The sequence below is a fragment of the Loxodonta africana genome, chromosome 6 (genome assembly GCF_030014295.1).
Source record: "Loxodonta africana isolate mLoxAfr1 chromosome 6, mLoxAfr1.hap2, whole genome shotgun sequence".
NCBI lineage: Eukaryota > Metazoa > Chordata > Mammalia > Proboscidea > Elephantidae > Loxodonta > Loxodonta africana.
Genome location: NC_087347.1, coordinates 128,088,698 through 128,110,665, shown reverse-complemented (window position 1 = coordinate 128,110,665; position 21,968 = coordinate 128,088,698). Strand labels below are relative to the sequence as shown.

At 47.1% G+C, this 21,968-nt stretch overlaps 1 pseudogene; it reads right to left on the bottom strand.

Annotated features, from left to right (window-relative positions):
* LOC135231591 (NADH-ubiquinone oxidoreductase chain 5-like) overlaps nucleotides 1-20,510 on the bottom strand; it is a 76,599-nt pseudogene extending 56,089 nt beyond the window's left edge.
* Between the last annotated feature and the right edge of the window lie 1,458 nt (nucleotides 20,511-21,968).

Below are 21,968 nucleotides of genomic sequence, written 5' to 3'. Positions count from 1 at the left end.
ACCTTGAAGTTTACCCTTATCTTCCTAGGTTTGAACCAGTCTATAATTACTTGGTATCACCTTACTGTTCTCTCCATTAGAAAGTTCTATGGCTACTCCATTTATTCCTTCTTTTATTGTTCTGACGTTGTTGTCAATTACAGGTTAACTTCTCTGGTTCCCTGTTGTAACTCTTTTGGCTTTGTATAGTCCTTGAGAGTTCATTTCCTAGGTTGGTATCTGGCTGGTACAATCTTGCGTCCAAAGTTCAGGCTGTGGTCTCATGTTGTTTGTCCTCAAACTGAAAGACTCCCTTTAATAATTCTTGCAAGTTCGGTTTGTTTTTTACACATTCCCTTAATTTCTGTTTATCTGGAAATGTTCTAATTTCATCATCATATTTGAATGAGTGTTTTGGAGGATATATTATTCTTGGTTGGCAATTTTTTTTTTTCCCTGCATGGTTTTATATTTGTCATCTCATTGCCTTCTTGCCCACATGGATTCTGTTGAGTAAGCAGAGCTTAATCTTTTTTTTCTCCTCTGTATGTGACTTTTCACTTTTCTCAAGCTACTCCCAGGATTCTTTCTTTGTCTTTGGTGTGATTATGATATGCCTTGGTGATTTTCTTTTATGGTCTATCCTATATGGGGTTTGTTGAGCTTCTTGGATGGTCAGCTTTTCCTCTTTTGTGGTATTTGGGAAGCTTTCTGTCAGCAATTCCTCAATGAGCCTATCTGTATTTTCCATTTTCTCCCCCTGTTCTGGAACTCTGATCATTCACAAATTTTTGCTTTTGATTGTATCCCACATAATTTTCAAAATTTCTTTGTTTTTCCTTCATTCTGTTTTTTCTGATTTTTCCTCAAAGTGGTATCCAAGTGTTTGTCTTCAGTTTCCCTGATCCTATCTTCCGTTGTTTCAAATCTGTTACTCAGCCCTGTATGACACTGTCCATTTCTGAAATCTTGTTGTTTATCTTTTGGATTTCTAACTGTTGTTTTTGTATGAATTCTAGCTGTGAGTTTATTTTAGCATTTTGGTACTGTGTTACTTTCCTGAATTCTTCCATATTTTTTGGTCTCTATTTTCCATGAATTTGTCTATTTTTCTTCATTTTTGTCTGTTTTTTGCTTCAACTCTGGGACAGCTCTGAATATCAGAGACTTGAGTTCCCTATCAGGTAGTACTAGTGTTTTTTTCTTCTACTGGGAAGTCATCTCATGTTTTATTTTTGGATGCCTACTGGGGCCATCCTGTCCTTTCTTTTTTATGTTTGGTACTGTCTGCTATCTTTGGGGGCATTCAGTAGTTATTTTCTTTGTTTATTGATTGTAGATTTGTTTTGCCCTGCTTTTTTGTTTTATTTGGTTATGTCTGAAAAAAAAAATTTTTTTTTTTTTTTTGAGGAGGTGGGCTGTGCATTCTTTGCTGTTTGCTTGCCTGTGGGCACAATACTTTTCACCTCCTTGTCCAATTGTCAGAGCCAGGCACTCAGCTATGGTGCAGCATGGCAGGTTCAGCTGAAGAGGAGGGTCTGGATTGGGTTGTTTGTGGCACATACTAAGGCTGATAGCATGGGCCAGGAATCAGTGGAGGGCAGGTTCCTGTAGTCCACGCCTGTGCTGTTTGGAGGTGTGATGTTTAGCACACGGTGCAGGTAGGCAGGAAGGAGGGGTGAGGTGTGATGTGTGGGGCTAAGATGGATATGGGAAAGAAGAGAGAAAGGAGAGGGAAACAGGAGCCAAAAACAAAGAACAACAACAACAAAAAAGAGTTCTAAGGGAGCACGTCATTGGAGTGAAGACACGAGAAACTAAGAAATGGAGAAAAGCAAATAGCAAAAAAGAAAAAATAATAAATAAAAATTAGAAAAGAAAAGCCCCCACATCCCACTGGTGCAGCTGCAGAGATCGGGGAAGTGGTTCCTAGGCCATGCCATACAGCCTGGAAAGACAGAGCTCCCAAGCCATGAAACGAAAAAGAAAATAAACAACAAACAAAACAAAACAGAACAAACAAAAATAAGGAAATGCTCCCAGGGACCCCACTGGTGCAGCTGCACAGATCAGGGAAGTGGCTCCCAAGCTGGACAGTACAGCCCAGCTAGAAGGGGCTCTCAAGCTGAGGAAAGAAAAAGAAAACAGAGAAACAAAACAAAAGAAAACTAATAAAAAAAAGGCCCCGGAGATCCCACCAGCATGGCAGCATGGCCTGGGAAAGCAGTTCCCCAGCTGAGCAGTGCTTCACAGCCTTTCAAGAAGAAGCAAAGCTGGCACATGGAGCCAGGTGTTCAAGAGAAAGAAGGGGCAGGTGGTGAAAGGCAGAGAGAAAACCAAAAGAAGTGGAAAAAAAGCAACATCAGCAACAAACAAATGTCAGTGATGGTGCCAGCCAGTGTGAGCAGGGTGAATCCAAGTGGCATGGTGCCTCCCGGCCAAGAGATTCTGGTTGGCAGGAAGTGGTGGAGGCCTGGTGTTTGGGGAAAAAGGGTGGGAGGTAGGAAAGCATATATCGCTGGTTATCAAGCGCTCCGACTCCTGCTGGGAGCTCCGTGAAGCTGCTTTACCATACTCCCTGTTCATTGATCTCCAGTGTGGGCGGGATGAAACCAAGAGGCACGGACCCTACTCTTCCCACCCAGCCAAGCAACTGCAACCAGCTAGGAAGTGGTGGAGGCCGAGCAGCAGCGGGGAGAAAAATGGGAGATGGGAAGCCTATATTGCTGGTTACTTGCTGCTCTGTCTCCTGCTGGGAGCTCTGTGAAGCTGCTTTCCTGTACTCCCTGTCTGCCGATCTCTGACAGGAATCAGAGAAGGCGAATCTATGCTGCGTTAGCTGATAGGGAACCTCCGCACGTATCTCTCCTTGCTCTCTTTTCTGTCAGTTTCTTACTCCCTTTGGTGCTTTGCAGAGATCTTTTTCTCTTCATTGACACTTAGGGTTCCAGGACTGATGTTTGTCTCTGTTTTACTTAGTTTTTTAGGTCTTTGCTGTGGAGGGACGACATGGTGCTTCTGTCTATAGTGCCATGTTGGCTCTGCCTCTCTGTCCTTTGATTTCTTGACTGCTGCTTCCATGGGTGTTGATTATGGATCCAAGCGAAATGAAATCCTTGACAACTTCAATCTTTTTTCCATTTATCGTGATGTTGTTTATTGGTCCAGTTGTGAGAATTTTTGTTCTCTTTATGCTGGGTTGTAATCCATACTGAAGGCTGTGGTCTCGGATCTTCAACGGTAAGTGCTTCAAGTCCCCTTCACTTTCAGCAAGGAAGGTTGTGTCATTATCTGCATATTACAGGTTGTTAATGACTCTTTTTCCAATCCTGATGCCCTGTTCTTCTTCATATATTTAGCTTCTCAGATTATTTGCTCAGCATAAAGGTTGAATAAGTACGGTGAAAAATACAATCTTGATGTACACATTCATTGACTATAAACCAGCAGTATGCCCTCATTCTGTTAGAATTGACTGCCTCTTGGTCTAAGTTCCTCATGATCCTCTTGGTCTAGGTCCTCATGAACACAACTAAGTGTTCTGGAATTCCCATTCTTGCAATATTATCCATAATTTGTTATGATCCACACAGTCAAATGCCTTTGCATAGTCAATAAAACAAACATCTTTCTGGTATTCTCTGCTTTCAGCTGTAATCTATCTGACATCAGCAATGATATCCCTTGTTCCATGTCCTCTTGTGAATCTGGCTTGAATTTCTGGCAGTTCCCTGTCAATGTACTGCTGCAACTGCTTTTGAATGATCTTCAGCAAAACTTTACTTGTGTGTGATATTAATGAAATTGTTTGGTAATTTCTGCATTCTGTTGAATCACCTTTCTTTTGAATAGGTTGCCCAGGTAGCTGTCTTCCACATTTCTTGGCATAGACTAGTGAGCAATTCCAGCAGTGCATCCGTTTGTAAAAACATCTCAATTGGTACTCTGTCAATTCCTGGAGCTTTGTTTTTCACCAAAGCCTTCAGTACAGCTTGGACCTCTTCCTTCAGTACCATAGGTTCTTGATCACATGCTACCCCTAAAATGGCTGAATGCTGACCAGTTCCTTTTGGTACAGTGACTGTGTATTCCTTCCATCTTCTTTTGAAGCTTCCTGCGTGATTTAATGTTTTGCCCATAGAATCCTTCAATATTACAACTTGAGAGTTGAATTTTTTCTTCAGTTCTTTCAGCTTGAGAAATGCTGAGCATAATCTTCCCTTTTGATTTTCTATCTCCAGGTTTTTGCACATTTCATTATAATCATTTTCATTGTCTTCTTGAGCCACCCTTTGAAATCTTATGTTCAGTTCCTTCAGTTCATCATTTCACTCTTTTGCTTTAGCTACTCTGTGTTCAAGAGCAAGTTTCAGAGTCTCTTCTGACATCCATTTTGGTCTTTTTTTTCTTTCCTGTCTTTTGATGACCTCTTGCTTTCTTCATTTATGATGTCCTTGATGTCATTCCACAACTCCTCTGGTCTTTGGTCATTAGTGTCCAATGCATCAAATCTATTCTTGAGATGGACTCTAAATTCAGTTGGAATATACTTAAGGTCATACTTCAGCTGTGGTGAACTTTTTCTAGTTTTATTCAACTTCAACTTCAGCTTGCATAGAGCAATTGATGGCCTGTTCTGCAGTTGGCAGCTGGCCTTGTTCTGACTGATGATATTGGGTTTTTCCATCGTATGTTTCCACAGATGTAGTCAATTTGATTCCCTTGTACTCCATCTGGTGAGGCCCATGTGTATAGTCACCTTATATGTTTTCCAAAAAATGTATTCGCAGTAAAGAAGTCGTTGATCTTGCAAAATTCTATCATTCGATCTGCAGCATACTGTCTATCACCAAGGCCATATTTTTCAACTATCAGCCCTTCATCTTTTTTTCAACTTTCCAATTCGAATTGCCAGTAATTATCAATACATCTTGATTGCATGTTTGATCAATTTCAGACTGCAGAAATTGGTAAAAATCTTCAATTTCTTCATCTTCAGACTTAGTGGTTGGTGTGTAAATTTGAATAGTCATATTGCCTAGTCTTCCTTGTAGGTGCATGGATATTATCCTGTCACTGACTGCATTGTACTTCAGGATAGACCTTGAAATGTTCTTTAGGACAATGAATGCAACGCTATTCCTCTTCAATTTGTCATTACTGGCATAGTAAAACCATATGATTGCCTGATTCAAAATGCCAATACCAGTCCATTTCAGCTCATTAATGCCTAGGATATTGATGTTTATGCATTCTATTTCATTTTTGATGATTCCAAGTTTTCCTAGATTAATACTTAGTACATCCCACCTTTTGATTATTAATGGTTATTTACAGCTGTTTCTTCTTATTTTGAGTTGTGCCACATCAGCAAATGAAGGTCCCCAAAACTTGGGACCCATATCATTAAGGGTAACTTTACTTTGAGGAGGCAGCTGTTCTCCTGTCGTATTTTGAGTGCCTTCCAACCTGAGGGGCTCATCTTCTGGCACTGTATCAGACAGTGTTCTCCTGCTATTTATAAGGTTTTCACTGGTCAATTTTTTAGATGTAGACTGCCAGGTCCTTTTTCCTGGTCTATCTTAGTCTGGAAGCTCTGCTGAAAGCTGCCCACCAAGGGTGACCCTGCTAGCATTTGAGATAGCTGTGGCAAAGCTTCCAGTATCACAACAACACACAAGACACCACAGTATGACAAACTGACAGGCACATGGTGGCAATGCCTGTTAATGAGTCTGTAAAGTCCCTGGGTGGTACAAATGGTTAACATGCTCTGCTGCTAACTGAAAGGCTGTTGGTCCAAGTCCACCTAGAGGCACCTTGGAAGAAAGGCCTGGCAATTTACTTCCAAAAGATCAGTCATTGAAAATCTGATGGAGCGCAGTTCTACACTCACACACATGAGTTTGCCATGAGTTGTGGTCGACTTGATGGCAACTAGTTGTTGGTTAATGAGCCTACACTTGCCTGTATTTATGCCTCTCCTACCCTGGAAGGTGCTGGGTATGATTCATCCTGTGCCCTTTGGACACTCAGAACGAAAGGCCTGTACCTGTAGCTGCTGAGCTGATTCCAACTTATAGGAACCCTATAGGACAGAGTAGAACTGCCCCATAGGGTTTCTAAGGCTGTAATACTTGGAAGCAGACTGCTACATCTTTTTCCCATGGAGCGTATGATGGGTTCAACCTCTGACCTTTAGTTAGCAGCCTAGTGCTTAACCACTGATCCACCAGAGCTCCTAGAGTATAGGTAGGAAGTAGTTTTCCTGGGCCTGAGTCCCTCCTGTCTTTCCTTCTGAGATGCAGATGGTCTTTCTTGTCCTAACCCCCCTTAGCACCCAGCCAGGCCATGGTTGTATAAGAAGGTAAACAGAAAGCCTTGAGGATAGGACACTGCATCCCCATGGAAGGAGGAAAGTGCCCTAGCTTGTATTGCTCCTAGGAGGATACAGCAGCTGCTGGTTTCAGCCTATAATTTTCTTCAACTACAGTTGGCTTTGTTGGGATTTGTTAGACACAGCCAGGACCATTTTGTCTTTTACCTTGGGGATGTTGCTCATTGCCAGAGCATTTCAGCTGCCTCAACCGTGACTGAAAAGGGCTAAGCTGATTATGGAAAGTGTAGAACATTAATGTTCTTGTGGCGTTTTGAGTAGAGATAAGGGATTGCCGAGACTGAGTGACATATGAACTTAGCATTCTTTCAGCCTTATCAAGGCCACCGCCTGTCAATGCTGTCCTTGAGTGATCCCATGCAGGCAATCCCCAGCCTGTGCATGTAGTGTGCCTCTCTCCCTCTTCATCCCTGATATCTCTGGTTTGCAGCCTCCCTCCCAAGCAGCATCCCACATAAAAAAGGAAGATGAGATGTGTGGAGTTGGCAGAAAAAGGAACACCCGGCCCAGAACCACAGACCTGAAGGTCCTTCAGTGCTTACCTAGCCCATCACCTGCTTTAGAAGTTGGAATACTGAGGCCCAGGAAGGGGGCTGAGTGCTCCTCCTCCTCTCCTGTGTGGCTGTGTCACAGCCCCCCTACCCTTGCAATGTTGTGACTCCAGCCTCTGGGTCTGCAGCACTGAGTAACGTCATCACTGCTTTCCCAGATGCTTTTTTTTTTGTGGCTTTGGGAGGCAAGGAAACTGAGGCTCAGAGATGTGAGCCCACTCTCCCTGTACACAATGCCAGCATGGAAACCCAGTTCACTGAGCCCGAAGCCAGGAGGGCTCAGAAAGAGTGCCCCAGGGAACATTTGCCTCAGCCAAGTCCCCAAGGCAGGCTGGGGTAGGCTCCAGCAGATAACCTTGCTATGGGCCTCATGGGACCCACAGATGTTTCAGAACCTACCAGTACAAAAGGGAACACGTGACGGCAGTAGGTCAGGGAATCTTCTCTAAAAGAATGTCATTTCCATCCTTCTAGCTGCTCAGATAAGAAGCCTTGTAGTCCTTCTTTCCTCCCTCTTTCCCTTGTAGCTCACATCTGCAGCTCTGCTGTCTCCACCTTCACACTGTATCGAGTGTTGGACCTCCTTTCCCACCACTTCCCCCATGAGGCCCCAGGCCCAACCTCTAGCACCTCTTTCCTCAATAGCCTACTGCCTGGCCTCGTGGCTTTCACTCTTAACTGGAGTTATATCATGTCTCCAAAGTCCTGAAAAGGTCCTAAAGGCTCTGCACTATCTTCCCTCAAGCGCTAGTCTCCCATACCCTGCTCCAGCTGCAGGCGTCCTCCCTGTTCTTCATGGCTGCCAAGCTCTCTCTGCCTTAGTGTCCCTGCCATGCTGCCCCCTCCCTGGATGCTCCATCTGCCCTGGTTGCCCCCTTTACAAGGAATGTTGTGTCCCAGAGCTGACTTCTACCCCTATAAGCCTTAGACGTCACTCTGAGCTTTCTCTGTCCTCTCTATTGCCCTTCCCTGCTTTATTTTTCTCCATTGCACTTATTATTAACTGATCTGGCTTATATTTACTTGTTAATTTGCTTTCCTGGGTCTCCCCAGCAGAATGTGAGCTTGTGAACAGGAATTTAGTCTGTCAGCACCTCTACACTTAGTGCTTAGTCCTTCCCTTCATGACTGCCACTCAGTGTGTGCTGGCTGTTGAATGGAGAAATAGGCCTGGCCCTGGGTCACTGATAAAGAGCAAGCCTCCTTGAGCATCCTCTGAGTAAACCTGGGGCTCTTTGCATGTACCCTCTCCCTGGTCCTCACAGGCATCCTACAAACTTGCTCAATGCCTGCAACCCCTTTGCAGTCCAGGCTGCAGGGAGGTCTGCATGCAGTGGCCTGGCATGCAGCCAGTTCTGGGAGACCCAAAGTTGACCAGAGTTTGTTGGTCCCTGACTGCCACCTTTCCTGATTCAAGCTTGGGTGCTGGGATGCACCAGACCTGGGCCTTGAAAAGTCAGCGAACCCCTTTGAGCCCCAGTGTTGCAGTAACAGTAATGTCACCTACAGGTCTGCAAGCTGGGGTATGGGGTGGGAGATGGGGGCAGCAGGACTGAGTGTCACTGCCCTGTGGGGCTTCCCTTTTGGATTCTGGTTTCCCATTCCCCTGAGCCCCAGGCTCTGGGCCCTAACACTCTGGTTTGAAAGTATCCCTAAATGTACCCATTCACAAATTCAGTTGAGCTTACATGAGCTACATGAGCTTCCCAGCTCATCACTGGCAAAGACATCAGGGTGAGTGGAGCTAAAGTCCTCATCTTGAACCCTGTGAGGCTGTCTGGTCTTTCCCACTTGCCATTCTGGTCCCATCTGCAGGGCCTACAGAGAAAAACTGGTGCCAGGGAGCTCCTCATGCTTCAGCCTGAGACAGAGCTGGGGCTCCGGGCCCCATGCCTCCTGGGCCGTGTGGTGCCTTCCTTGCCATGTTCCTTGGGGTGGGCCAGAGCCATAGTGCCTTTCTCAGGAAGCCCTGTGAGGATTTTGGGATCTGAACTTCCAAAAGCATGTTTTCTTCTTACCCAGAAGCTGCATTTCATCAGGGAAATTCCTGCTGTCTGAGGGAAAACGAGAGTGAGGATCTCCTGGTCCTTTACTCGTGCTGACTCTGCTCCATAGGATGAGGCTAGAGGGTTTCCAGAATTGGTAACTACTGGAGAGTTTCAAGCCAGAAATTATACAGCCAGATTTGAATTTGACGTGAAGTAATGTGGGTTTGGGGGTTGGGGGTCTAGAGGCAGGGAAATCAAGGAGGCTGAGGCAGCAATCTCAGCCACAGAGAAGGGCAGTATGAATGGAGAGCCATTCTGGAGGAGCTGAGGGCAGGGGTGTGGGCCGTGATTAGACAGAGGACAAGCCAAAGGGAGGTGTCCTTTACAGCAGCTAGGTGAGTAGAAGACATTGGAATTGACCTGGCCTAGCCCTCCTAGTGGGCCTTCCTGGGTGGGGCCCAGAGTGGCTGGGTGGGGAGGCCAGAAGCTCTGGGGGCTGCCAGCATGGTGCATTCCTACACTGTCAGCCTGGCAGGTGAGGTGTTTAAAGATTTATTACAAATAGAAATTGATGTTGGAGAACTAACTTCTCAAAAAGGAAATTGAAATGAAAGGGAGGTAGGACGTCTGAATTCCAATTTGTTTTGCTCAGACCTCTGCGTATTTCATTCACTCCTCAGTGTGCTGTGGGGCCAGATGTTCAGGATGTGAGGAGGCTCTGCTCTTCACACTCCGGTGATCTTCCCTGACAGCAGTTCATTATTCAGGGGCTGGGGGCTGAAGGAAGGTCAGACGCAAAGATGCTTGAAAAAGGAAGAGTGAATGAGGTTGTGACGGATGGGGGAGGACTCTTGTAAAGCTGAAGAAGGAATAGTAAGATATGAGAAGTGAGTTGAGAATTGAAATGAAAATCAGGAAAAGCCAGCAAGATGTTTAGAAAGAGCACTGACTTTGGAATCAGCCAGACTTTCTTCCATTTACCAGCTCTGAGAACTTGAGAAAATTCTTTCATGTCTCTGGACTGTGCGAAATAGATATAAAATGATCTAGAATCATCAGCACCATCGTTATCTATCATCATCTTCACCATTATCATGGAGCCCTGGTGGCACAGTGGTTAAAGCACTTGGCTGCTAACCAAAAGATTGGCAATTTGAACCCACCACTGACTCTGCAGGAGAAAGATGTGGCAGTCTGCTTCTGTAAAGATTTACAGCCTTAGAAACCCTAAGGGGGCGTTCTACTCTGTCCTATAGAGTCGCTATGAGCTGGAGTCGACTTGACATCAGTGGGTTTGGTCAGCAGGGTTTTCACTATCACCACAATCACTGCCATCATCATTACCATCATCATTATCATCACCATCACCACCATCACCTCACCATAATTATCATTATCAGAGAGATTTAATTCAAGGAAATGACTCATGCAATTGTGGAGGCTGGCAAGTCCAAACCCATGGGTCAGGCATCAGGCTGGAGGCTTCTCCTGGCTCACATGGTTGCAAAGGTTGACAAACCCCTAGTTGGCAGGTCAGACAGTAGGCTGCTGGCTCACAAGGATGCGGCAGCTGATGAATTCAAGATCTGCAGCTCAGGCAGCAGGCTGAAGACTTCTATAGGCTTACGTTCCAAGAACCAGAGGTCAGATGATGATGAGTTGGATGCAGGATCCAGAGCAAGAGTGAAAGTTGCTGGAGCATCTGTTTATATACTGGAAGCAGGCCATACCCCCAAACAAACCCTCTTTTCAACTAATTGGCTGCTTATAGAAGATCTCATCATGGAGGTGATTATATTATATCAGATCTCATCGTGGAGATAATTACATTATATTACATTATGAAAGAGCAATCAGTCTAATGTCTGCCAAATCACTGAGAATCATAGTCTAGCCAAGTTGAGATATAATATTGTCTGTCACAATCACCATCATCACCATCACCACCACCATCATTATTATTACCATCATCACCACCACTATCATCATCATCATCGTTACCACCACCATCATCACCACTACAACCACCATCACCATCGTCATTATCATTTCTACCATATTGACCACTTACTAAGTGCCTTACACATGAACTAATCTATTATCAAAACAATTCTATCATCATAGACTGTTATATCCATTTCACAGGTTAGGAAACTGAGGCATAATGAATTAGGTCCAAGGTCAAGGAGCCAGTAAGTGGCAGAGCAGCTCTGCCTGACAGTATAGTCATCTCCTGGGTTGAGGGTCATTGTGAGCATTAAATACAGTGATGTTTGTAAATTTCTGGTATGAAGCAGGTCTTACTACATGACAATTCTTACTGCATGTTGTTTTTGTTGTTGAAAAGCAGCTGTGTTATGGCCTTGTCAAGGAGTGGCATGAGTCAAGTTGAGACCGTTAAGCATAAGTGAAGTTCGGAGACAATTTTGTGAAACCCTACTATACTAGGAAATACAAGGCTCCAGGGCCCCCAAGACAAGGATCAAGAAGCATGCCTCCCTGCCTTTGTGGCCTGGTCAAAGGGATGCCTAACCCTCACGAATTGGGAGTGCAGCTAGAGGTGGGCAGTGACTTCCTCTGCCAGCTGCCTCAGGGAGCTGGTGCCCCATGGCTGCTGTGTCTACTCCCAAAAATGAAGACTTAGAAAGAGGGGCTCAGCCAGTGACTGCAGCTGTGCCATCAGTAGGCCAGAGGCCAGTGGCCCCTGTTTCTTCATCCAGATGGGTGCTAGGCCGGTCACAGCAATGGTGTTAATCAGAGAATTGGTCTCTGACAGTTTGAGAGCAACCAGCTGATGAATCTGAGTGCATTTTATTACTTTAATAAAGCACATCCTACAGAATGCATTTTAAGGGCAGAGGGAAGGAGGGAAGGGCATTGCAATTACTCCGCCCCACTGCATAAGTACTTCATGTGACGTAGACTCACCTCGGATATTTGGAAGTTATCTACTGTGTTTTGGCTAAGTGGAAAACAGGCAGAAAATGAGACTCTTTTCTTATTGGGTTAACTAGTGTTAGACACCTAATTAAAGGGTCTAAATTTATTTTCAAAACTCAAGTCAGAGTCTCACCACCCAAAAGATTAACCATTTGTTAATATTTTGTGCGTGAATTCCAGCCTCTCCCCCAATATTCTTATTAAAAACAGAAGGAATGGCAGTGGTTTAGTGTCAAGAATTGCCTGGGGGACAGAGGAGCCCCCAGAAGGATCTTGAGAAGGTAGTGTGATGTCATAAAAAGTGGGTAGGTCTGTCCCTGCCTGTAACTTTGACAGTTAACAAAACCCCTCTGTGCCTCAAATTCCTTGTCTTCAAAGAAGACATCACAGTATCTGGGTCTTAGGGTCTGAGTGAGGTTAACTGAGATGAGTTTTATGAGGTATCTGATAGGTTGACAGCACATGTCAGTTCCCTTTCCCTGTCTGCTTCTGTGGGGCTGGGGCTGCTGCTGCCTGGGGCCCGGGGTGCTCCACCCCACATGCGGGGATGTGTAGTGTGTAGGGGGCTCATCACTTAGCCTAGCATGGGTGGCTATCTATGTGTGCTTGCATGCTCATGTGGATGAACACACACACACGGATAAAGAGTGGTATGGGAGCTACAGCTAAGGAGAAGCAGAGGACCCGCTAACCAGGGCAGGAAGTGTTCACTCTGCAACAACCATTTACAGAGCAAGCATGCTGTGTGCACAGCCCTCCCTTGTCTGGGTGAGCTGTGTTTGCAGTGGTGTTCAGACCCTCCCATCAGGTGCACTTCCCAGCAAGACCTCCGCCGCTGCTGTGGTCTCCCAGGCAAACAGAAGGAGTTGCAGAGAGCTGTGCCACTTGTGCTAGAGCCTCCCAGCTGCTCTTCTTTCACTGAGACTCACAGTCCAGTGCAAAGGAACTGCAAGGCTGTGAGACAGTGCTGGGGCCCTAGGAACCTGGAAGGAGCAGCCTGGGTGCCCTGGCCCTGAGAGACACTTGCAATAAAATGGTAGTTGTGCTTGGAGCTGCACTCAGAGAGGATGTTCTGGGTGCAGCTTTCATGGTTGTACAGGCCTCTGGGGATAGAGCTTTAGAGAGGAGCATGCCCCAGACATGCTCTTGTTTGTCTGTGCAGGGCCAGCCTGAGATGGGGCATTGCCAGGGCCACTTCTGTGATGTGACCAAAACACTCATCCACTTGTAAGCTTCTTAAGTCATCAAAGTATATCTTTGACAACTACTCCCTGATAAGTGCAGTGGTAGGTGCTAAGGACACAGGGCGAGGGTGGCTGATTAAAGACACCAAACTTCTTTGACACACTTCCCTCCCCCCACCCCCAAACCTGGGCTGGCTTGGGATTGCTTTGACTAGTAGAGGATGGTGGGAAGGAGGCTTTGCCAGCCAGAGGGGCAAGGGCTTCCCTGGTAACTTATGGGAGCACAGCAGTGGTCTGACTTTGGTGCTCTCCAAGTCCAAAGGCATGCTTGGGCCACTGTGCTGCTGCTGGGTGATTTGGAAGGACACACCTAATGCCTGTCTCTGTGCTCAGAGAGTTGTGTAGCTCACCCTTCATCATCATTCCATAAGGGAAGGAACTGAGGACCAGGAAAGTGAGGTGACTTGTCCAAGTTCCCACCCCAGAGCTGATGTCATAATAGAGTGATTCTTCCTTCCACGCTAAACCATAAAAGCATGGAAAATAGGGACTTGAAGTTTAAGGAATAATAATAATAAACAATCAGGACAAAGTGAATTTAAAAGATAGAAGGTGAAAGAGTAGATGGCATGCACATTTTAGGGCGCAGTGTTGCTGGCAATAGGCAAACGGGGACCCTGAGCAGCCAGTTTGGCCTTTTTCAGAAAAGCTGTATCTCCACCTGGGAGTGAAGCCGGACATGAGGATTTCTAGAGGGCTACTGACTAGGAGGGTTCCCTGAGGCCTATAGGGAGTTCCCAAAGGGCAGGGGAAGGGAATGACCCATGGGTCATCCTGTGGGCCAAGTCTTGCCCTTGTGAGCCTCCTTGTCCTCACACCTTGCTCTTGGGGTTGCTGGGACACCTGACCACAGGAGCCACTCTGGACTTGTCCAGTGCCTGGTCTGGAGCTCAATACACGCTCCTGCACAGGGAGCGCCCTTCTCCCCATCCCGGGTGGGTGAGGCCATGACTGGAAGCAACAGGAAACGAGACAATTCAGACTAAGAAAAATCAGAAAGGAGCCCATTTGCAGGATCTTGGGAGGACAGGTTGTGTCAGCATCTCAGGGCAGATCAGCTGGCTGTGAGGCCTCTCCGCCCTTGGCTCTGCTCCTCTCTGGGATCCTTCATCTTTTTCCTTTCCCCACATGCCCAATCTTTCCCGCTCATCCACAGAAGGGGTCACCTGTGCAAGCACACAGGCCTATACACTCCAGACCCTACAGAGAGGGCAGCCCCTCAGTCCTGGCAGGGGGAGGGTGCTGGGCAGATTCTCCACAGGCACCATCTCACTCCCCTCATCAACCCCCAGCCCTGTGCAGCTGTGGGGCAATGAACCATAGATGCTACTTTGGCTTGCACTCTACTTTATTCGTGAAGGAAACCAGGACAATTCAGGATGGTACAACAGAGAAGTAAAAACTACCTGTAACCCCTGCACCCTCCCACCTCCCCAGTGGTCACCTTCATTGAACCTTGGAGTAGTACTCCAATTTACTTCTGTACTTTTAGAGAGTTGCTCTTTTAGCATAAGTACTGCTATTTCCTGAAGAGAAGAGGGATCTGCCACCCAGCTGGGCTGTATGTACAATGCAATGCCACAGGACTCTCTACCACCACCAAGGGGTGGGATGACACAGAGATCAAGGGCCCAAATTGGATGTGGACCCTGATCCACCAGCTGTGGGCACTTGGGCAAGTTCCCTGACCCCTCTGTACTTCAGTTTTTTTCATACGAAATGGGGGCAAAGGCAGTCCTTAATGCATAGGGTTGTCTTTGGGACTAGGTGAGTCAGCACATTTATTGCTGCTAGAATGGGGCCTGGGTCAGAGTGAGCACATGCTAAACATTAGTGATGGCACTAGGTGCTCTTGTTGTCCACCTGATCCCCTAAACAGGGTCAGTGCACCCCCACCAGCTGCTATGGAGTGTCTGAACACAGCTGCTTCCGCCTCGGTAGAGTTGCCCTGGAATAGGAACTGCCACTTCTGAAAGGGTAGGCCTCTGGCCCAGGGCATCCCACAGCAAATGACTGCCTGCCCCCTTTGCAAAAGAACAACAAAAAATTGACTTCTTGCTTCAAGAGGACCAACACCTCGGTGCAGTCTGTGCTCCAGCACATTCTCCAACCCCTCTCATGGCAAAGCTGATATTACCTGACATCACCTGAGGCTATCCCCTTCCAAAGATGTCACCTTGAGGACCAAGGTGTGCCTGACCCAAGCCATGATGTTTTCAATTGCCTCATATGTGAAAGCTGGACAATGAATGAGAAAGACTGAAGAAGAATTGATGCCTTTGAATTAGGGTGTTGGCGAAGATATTGAATATACCACAGACTGCCAGAAGAACAAACAAATCTGTCTTGAAAGAAGTGCAGCCAGAATGCTTCTTAAAAGTAAGGATGGTGAGACTAGGGTCTCACATACTTTGGACATGTTATCAGGAGGGATCAGCCACTGGAGAAGGACGTCACGCTTGGTAAAGTAGAGGGTCGTTGAAAAAGAGGAAGACCCTCAGCGAGATGGATTGACACAGTGGCTGCAATAATGGGTTCAAGCATACCAGTGATCGTGAGGATGGCACAGGACCTGGCAGTGTTTCGTTCTGTTGTACGTAGGGTTGCTATGAGTTGGGACCGACTCGAGGGCACCAAACAACAGCAACAACATCCTCTTGCTGAGCACTTCCCCAGTTGACCCTAGTTCCCACACTCCCACCTCACAGCTCTTTCTGAAAACTCCCCTCAACAAGTCACAGACGTCCACATCTTGGCCCATGCTCTGCTTCTGGGGAGCCCGATCTCATAGAGCTGCATGGGTCTCTTTTGGCTACTGTAGCAAATGACCTCAAACTTGGTGGCTTACAGCAACCACATTTGTATTTACAGTTCTGGAGGCCAGACATCTGAAATCAGCTTCTTGGGCCTAAAAAGTGTCTGTGGAGCTGATTCCTTCTGGAGGCCCTAGAAGAGAATCCACTTGCTTTCCTTTTCCAGCTTCTAGTGGCTGCCCACACTCCTTGGCTCATGACCCCTTCCTCCATCTTTAAAGCACATCACCCGAACCTCTGCTTCGGTTGTCACATCTTCTCTGACTCCAATACTCCTGCCTTCTACTAATAAAGAACCTTATGATTACATTGCTGCCCTCCCCCCATGATCCAGAATAATCCCCTCATCTAAAGATTCTTACTTCATTCACATCTGCCAAGTCCTTTTTGCCACATAAGGTCACACATTCACAGGCTCCAGGGATTAGGATGTGGACATCTTTCGGGGTTATTATGCAGCCTATCACACTTTATATTTCTTCTTGACACTCAGAGCAACAGATTTAAGTTTATTTGGTTATTTGTTTCTTTTCTCTCTCACCCTAGTAGAATATAAGTTGCTGAGGACAGGGACTTTCCATACCCAGTGTCTGAAACAGAGCCATGCTCAGTAAATAGCTGATGAATGAATGTCACAGGCTTTGGGAAAAACTCCCAAAACGTGAGGTCCAAAGTCAGCCTAGGTGCCAAAGAATGTTCTGGATTGTGGCCCCTGTTTAAATTTCTTCCTCCCTCAAGCTCACAGTTTACTGGGTAAGGTGCCAGATCCTCCCACAGGGACTGACCACAAAATGCTTGGATGTAGGGAGCTGTGGTAGCCCACAGAAAGGAAGGGAGGGAGGAGAGCTACTTTCTTTTTCCTCTTTTTCGCTGGGCAGCATCAGTGCCTCAACTGCACCCCTCAGGTGTAAAAGCTTCTTAATGACATGGGGACCAGAAGAAAAAAAAAAAAGATTGTAAATACACTCCCTCAGACTTTAAATTCTACATTTTCCTGAGCTCATAGGCATTGACATTGCCATTAGCCTGTAATTTGTTTCTCAAAATTCTTCTATTTTAAGAAATTAAGCAGGAGGAAAAAGGGTGGAAACACACAGAAGGAGGGTGGGCTGGGAGGAAGTGAGGACACCCAGAAGCAGACAGAGTTGGGGAGACACAGGCAGGGAGGGGAGGAGGTGAGAGATGGCCTGAAGCTTTGTGCTCTCATTTTCTTGTTCCTCCCTGTGGTTGTTGTGGACATTTGTCAGAATATCCTTACCTGCAGAGCTGTGTGGAGGCTCCGACAAGGTGCAGGAACCTGGAGGGACTTGGAGGAAGGACATTTCTCAGCATGGTTGAAATATGGAGCTCTAGCTCAGGCCTGCGTGCTCACACATGGTACATTATTAGTCTGGCTTTAACAGCTCTAGGAGGTTAGAACCACAGCTTTTCCCACTCAGAGCTACACTGAAGCAAAACTGGAGGAATTGGAGCTTGCGACGCCCCAGGTGTCTGTGTGAGTGTGAGCACACCTTGCTGGAAGGCGATCCTGGTGTCTGTGTGAGCACACACCTCATGGATCTTGGGGTGATGCATGTTTTTCCCTGATAGAACTGTATCCATTGACTGCAGGAAATTTCCTTGTTTGACTTTTTAGATGATTTTTCTGCCCTCCATTTGTGTGTTTTGTTTTTGGAACTTTGATCAGTCAGTTGTCAGAGCTTAACTCCTGCCTTAATTATCTAGTGCTGCTGTAACAGAAATACCACAAGTGGGTGGCTCTAACAAACATATTTATTTTCTCACAGTTCACCAAACCAAAAGCAAACCTGTTGTCATCAATTTGATTCCAACTCATAGAGATGGACAGAGTAGAGCTGCTGTAGGGTTTCCAAGGAGCAGATGGTGGATTTGAACTGCTGGCCTTTTGGTTAGCAGCTGAGCTCTTAACCACCACACCACCAGGACTCTTCTCAAAGTTTAGGAGGCTAGAATTCTGAATTCAGGGTGCCGGCTCTAGGGGAAGGCTTTCTCTCTCTGTCTGCTCTGGGGGAAGGTCCTTGTGTCTTTTCAGCTTCTGTTTCTCAATTCCTTGATGACCTTCATGTGGCATAGCATCCATCTCTCCCCATCTCTACTGCTTCTCTGTATCTAATCTTCTTGTTTTATATGTCAAAGGTGATTGGCTTAAAACACACTCTACGCTGACATGGCCTCATTAACATAAAAAAGGAAACCCTATTCTCAAATATGATTACATCCACAAACATAAGGGTCAGGATTTACAACACACATATTTTTGGGAGGATGCAATTCAATCCATAATAACTCCCTATGTGGCTTGTCATGATTTTGATAATTTTTCCTTCTACATTCTGGGAAATTTTCTTGTTTTTATGTTCCCATCCTTTCATTAAATTGTTTATTTAGGCACTGTGTGTTTAGTTTTCAAGGATGTTTTCTTGTTCTCTCTCTTTTTTAAAATTGAGGCTTGTTTTATGGATGCGTCATTTCTTAGATCTCCTTAGAATACTTGCTCTCTCTTTTTAAAGTTATTTGTAGTGCTCTTGTTTTCTAAATTAAGCTATTTCTGTTGAGAGGGTCCCTCCTTTCTATCTCGGCCTCTCTTCTAGACTGTCTCCACATGCACTGACCCCTGGGATGAGACCAGCGTGGGGAAAGGGCCTAGAAGCTTGGGTGGGAAGAAGGGCTAGTCCGTAGGCAGGGGTCCCTGTATGGCCACACTGGCCACTATTCTGGGACATGCTGGAGCCCTGAGGCCCAGCCTCCCCCCTGGTTCTTAAGGGTGTGTTAATCAAGTCCTCAGGGAAGACCCCTCCTTGTTTGGCTTTGGGGTCAGGGTCTGGCCCTGGGTTGTCTGTGTGCCAAGGCGGGATGGGAGTTCAGCTAAAGAGCATGACTTCTGGAGCACAAATCTGAGTTTCTCTGCATGATTTGAGCCTTCTAAAGGCTCCGTCTCTATGTGGCTGAGCCAAATTTCCTCACCACTCAGAGTTACGGGTCTGGCCACGTCTTCACCCTGCATCATATTTGCCCAGCCTTTCCCTTTCAGCCCAACAGGTTTTGCTCCAGCCACATTGAAAAGCTCAAATTTTCCATGCACAGGCGGCCATTTCTTCTATCTTTTAAAAAAAAAAAAAACATAAAACCCTCCTCTAAATCTACATTCCTCTGCAGGACTTTCCCCTTTGTCTGCCCCTTATGGCAAAACGCTAGAAGTCATTGTTTGTCTCTGACTCTACTTCCCCAGAGTCTGCTGCACCCTTCTCTTCCAGGCTCCTAGCCCACCTTGCCACTGAAACTTCTTTCACCAGGTATCCCATGACAAGGCCTTGGCATGGCCTCCATGTGTGCAGTGGTTATGCACTCTCTCAGATGCATGTGGCATAGCTGGCCCCTCCTGAGTCAGTTTCCTCCCTCGGGGTCCAGAGAAGTACCCCCAGAGTTCTCAGCCCACGTCCAAGGACATCTTCTTCGCTGTCACTGTTTTCATCACTGGTTTGTCTCTGTCTTCTGACCTATAAGCTCTGGAAGGCCCAGTGCCATGTCCTGTCCTCTTCTCTGTCCACACTGGATGTCCTGTGGCTGTCTCAGGCCTCATCTACCATCATTCAGTCCTGATCTGCTGTTCTCACTCTCTCTCTTTCTCTTTTTCTGTCTCTCTCGATCTCTTCTCTCTGTATCATTTGCTCTCTGTCTCTTTCTGTCTCTCTCTACATGTCATGCATGTGAATGAGGGAGAGGACACAGACAGGGGCCACACTGAGTGGAGGGAGTGGCCCCCTTGTTTTGTTTTGCCACTTTACAGGCTTTGGAGAGAGATGTGAGACCATGTTCCTGGAGACCCCCCAGAGCCTGCAGATACCCTAGAAGACCCCTCAGCCAGGGCAGAAATCCCCTCAATGGCAGGGAATATATCTCAGTATCCATTTTGTTCTGGGGACCTCCCTCATGTGGTTCCACTTAGTTCTCACAGTGTCACTCGAGGTGGTTTCCATGGCCTGTTCTGACATTCAGAGAAACTGAGGCCCAAAGAGACCAGGTTTGCTCTACTGTAGACAGCAGGAGACAGAGCTGGGATTCAAATCCAGGGCTCTCGAGCCTTCATTCACATTGGTAGGATTGAACCTGGGACATAGATCTCTTTAGATGTCAATGGTACCTGAAAGCTCAGAAAAAGCAGGTCCCTGGGGGTTGTCTTTGAGGACACCATCGGCCCCCACCTGGACCACCAAGGACTGCCCACTCCTGACAACCATCTGTCCAGGCCAAGGGGGTCAGACCTTCGCCAGGAAGTTTGCTTGCTTGGGGGAGTTCAATTGTTTTCTCCTTTACCTGGAGCTGAAGTTTGCCTCATGGTGTCCCACTGAGGATGACCCCCTAACTCAGCAACCCCTGACTCTCAGAATGTTCCAGGACCAGCAGCTGTGTACTTCAATCCTGACAGCTGGACCTAATCCACCCCTTACCCGGCCCTCAGCTTTCTCTGAGCCCATGACCTGGTTTCTTGTGGCTGCTCCCTGCTCATGCTGAGAACCTGCGGTTTCTTCTGGGCCCTGGGCCCAGCTCTGCTGTCCAAGGACTCCTTGCTTTCCCATGGCTTAGGCCTGGCTCTTGAGAATAGTGGATCCACCAGGCAGGGGTGGCAGACTCCCATAAAGTCTCCCGGTGGAACTTAACTTTTGGGGTGCAGCCACATGCCCTGCCTTGCCTGTACACGCAGGCGCAGAAGACAGCCTGCCCAGCCAACACACATGCACACACGCACACATATATGTGTGCACACACAGCTCATGCGCACATTACATACATGCCCCACACACGCACACATGCATGTATATACACATGAATTTACAAAGAAATGCACGTGCTCACACATGCACACACGTACACACATGCACACTTGTGCACAACACCCTCCCCATTCTTTTCCTCCTTCAGCTCTCCAAATAAAACTCAATTCCACATACCCACCCACACCCTAGGTGGTCAATACTGCCCTTAAAGCAGGATACCCCAAGGTGAGCACACTTGCTAACCCTACAAAGAAAACAGGTACCTTTTCAATGCCCGGGCCCTGGGGGCTTGTGAGGAGGGTGTGTAGGGGTGTGGGAGAGCCTGTTGAGAGGAGTTGCTAAGGGTTGAGAGTGGAAATGTGCTGCTAACCAGGAGCACAAGCCCTGCCCTGACCACACATACATAGCTACTATCTCTGGAGATGTTCTCAATAGCTTTCCACTCAGCTGGAGCAGACTCCTTCCCAACCAGGTGGTCTGCCCTCTGCAGGGGAGGAAGCCGGGCTGACCCTGAGGTCCAGGCAGATTCTTCCACCTGACTCAGGACCTTCTGGGCTGCTCTTTTCTCCCTTCAGATTTCTTCTGCTTCCTAGGCAGGAGGGGAGTAGGCACGCCTGAGTTTGGCCAGCTCCCATGTGGGCAAAGCAACATAAAACACATCTTTAAACTCATACAGCATAGTAAGGTGGTTCATCCTCCTTCCAGGTAAGTGGCTGAGAGGGTGACACAACACAACCAGGATTTGGACTCGTGTTTGCCTGCCCCAGAGTGCTATCCCTAATGTCCCTGGTGCCTGCTTTATAGTTCCCTGCCACCCAGTCTGGTTCCTAGGAGATGGGATGCTGGCTGCTGTGTGGGTGCTTCCGCAGAGGAGGAGGCTGGAGGCACAGGCCTCTCTTCCCTCCTCTGGTCTCCCGTGGTGGCTTCTTTGGGATATGGGCTGCTCCATTTTACAGTGTAGGAGCTGCAGCACCACTTCTACTGGACCTGCACTCAGAGCTTCCCTTTCATCCCTGAAGTGACAGAGAAGTGCCCTACACACGCTGTCTCCTGGCTCAGACCCCTAGCCCTGTTCTTGTCCTGGAGGGTATAGATAGGGCCTGGCCAGGCCTTCTGCTTCCCTTCCAACCCCCGGCCCTCCCTTCCCAAGGCCTACCCCTCTCTTCTACCTCCCCAGCCACCAGCTCTACACAATGGGCCCCTCTGGCCCTCTCCTGGTCTCTCTCAGTAGAAATCCTTAGAAATTTGGCCCCAACTGCT